The sequence below is a fragment of the Atta colombica genome, unplaced genomic scaffold (genome assembly GCF_001594045.1).
Source record: "Atta colombica isolate Treedump-2 unplaced genomic scaffold, Acol1.0 scaffold107, whole genome shotgun sequence".
NCBI classification, from domain to species: Eukaryota; Metazoa; Arthropoda; class Insecta; order Hymenoptera; family Formicidae; genus Atta; species Atta colombica.
Window position 1 is genome coordinate 2,835,401 of NW_017259192.1, and position 2,408 is coordinate 2,837,808.

Here is a 2,408-nt window from a genome sequence, read left to right on the forward strand (position 1 = left end):
AAACATTTTTGCATATTTCGTTTTTACTTTTCATTCGCTAGTATAAAATTCATAAATTTTTGACTACGTATATATAATAGATTTTATTCTATATGTAGCATGTTTCAATGTTTACCAACTCAATCATTCTGTATATGAGGCTTTTATTAAAAAAGAAAGGGGAACACGTTATTTGCTTGCTGTACTCGAAGTAGGTTGAAGTAGCTACGAGCCTCTCGATTCGCTCTAAACCACTTTAAATTTACATATCTTTGCCGGTAGCCTTTGTACATCGCGTGCTTATTCATCGAGAGCACGCTATCCATTATAATAAAAAGCGCATCAGTCGTTGTTGTCTTTCTTCTTGGCGAGGAACGCGCGGCAAATCTCACGATAATATTCGACATTCACGAAAGTGTTCAAGAATGAAGCGGAACAGACTTCGAGTGCTATTTTACAGACTCGTGATGTGTCTCGTACATATTCTCGTTAATGCTTTTCGTTTCCCTAGTAATGGATGGTTTGTAACCGCATTTCGATGTACAATTTTCAACATTGGACAACATGTGGACACGATGATATCCGCAATTGGATGGATTAATAGCGAGGATATAGAAATGTGAATTGGTGAAGCAATAGTATATACATTCTCAATTCACATTTTCAGATCAGCGCCAGAAAGATATCTCGGATAGAATAAATTCTAGAAATATTCGACATGAATTCTTCAAGTTGAGAAAAATAAAAGCACAGTTGCTTCAGTTGCTCTCAAAGATCTCTCGCGTCTCCTGTGCCCTCTCGTGCACATTGCAAGTGCTCGTTATAGAATAAGAGAACAACGAGATAAATGCAGTTCCGCTTGGATAGTTCTTTTTGCTTTTGAAAACGTTATTTAAGCGTTTATGTGCTTATCGTAGCATTGGAAGCACAATGATTAAAGAGAATACATGTTATCTGCGTTGGCGCTCGATTTTATACTTTGTTCCTTTTTCGAATATTATACTTGAGTAGAATGTAGTAACTTACGTGTTAAGCTTGAAATGCAATCTCCTGGAACGTGACCAGACTACCAGGTTAGATTTATGTTCACGTCAATCAAGAGGCGCATATTAATTTTTGTCAGATCCAACATTGGATTTCTCTCCGACAAGCAGCACAACTGAGTCTTTAATAACGGTTTCAGAAAGTCTTGACATAGTCTTGTAAGACTTTTTTTTACTGTCAAAGTGTTATTTCTAATACTTTCATAAACGTTTCTTGCGAAAGTAGAATCAAGACTATACCTTAATCGTGTTGCATTTACGACATCCTATTAAAAATTTTATGAAAATCCCAATATCAAACGCGATAAAATATATTGGATCTTTAATCCTGAGAGGATATTCTTTCCCCAGGTTTCTGAACAATAAGGAACAATGTCTAATATTATGAAATTTCATAATAAAATAAAAACACTTAACTAGAACATATAGGTCTTGACAACGCGAACTTTTCCTTATTATCCTTAACTTTTAAACACTTTGGAATAATTTTATGTTTCACTTTTTCTTTGTAAACTTGAAAATTTTTTAAAGAAAATAAAATTAATAACAAAAAATATATTACGTCCTAAGGATCCATATGTTTCTTTAATATAAAAAAATATGTATTCCCATTATGAATTAAGAATGACATGATTAATAGAAAGTTTCGTGGAGCTAATTATTTTTGTAATTAGATATATAAATTTTGAATCGTAAATGGCTTTGATTGAAAGAAGATTAAAAATGTCTCTGTGAATCCTGAGTGAACATTGTACAGTGAGTATTCAAAGTATTCGAACATTATTGGTCACCGGAACGACCTATCAACCCCGACAACTGCAACGACGCGAGCTCTCGGCGTTGCTGTTGCGGTCACGCGAATCGCTCAGCGAGCAAGCGAGTACGCGTTCGCGGTGAGTACGCCATTAGATTCCCATCTGGACGCGCACTACTACTACTGACAGCAGTCAGGCCCAAACAAGACGAATGACGCGATGCGGTCAGTCGCGTCGACGTTGCAGTCGCGACGGGACGGAGGCACGTAGAATACGCGGATCGGCGCGGGAGAAGCGGTTCATACGGTCGCTGACAGGCCGCGATATTCCATCTGGTGGAATCGCATCCTCGGAGAACTCGTCGGACGTGGCTGGCTGACCTATCATAGTCGCGGGCAGCGATCGTTGCTGGTAGCGATTCTCCGAGCAATGGACTCTCTCTCTCTCTCTCTCTCTCTCTCTCTCTCTCTCTCTCTTTCTTTCTCGCTCTCACCATATCAGCCGCTGCGGCTAGTGAAACCACCAGACACGGTGGTGGTCCACGTCAAGAGGAGGAAGAGGAGGAGGAGGAAGAGAGAGAGAGAGAGAGAGAGAGAGAGAGAGAGAGAGAGAGAGAGAGAGAGAGAGAGAG

At 39.2% G+C, this 2,408-nt stretch overlaps 1 protein-coding gene across 1 annotated transcript in view; it reads right to left on the reverse strand.

The window, feature by feature from the left end:
* Positions 1–2,408, reverse strand: part of LOC108693126 (SAM and SH3 domain-containing protein 1-like) — a 365,179-nt gene that overhangs the window by 39,653 nt on the left and 323,118 nt on the right. The window lies entirely within an intron of this gene.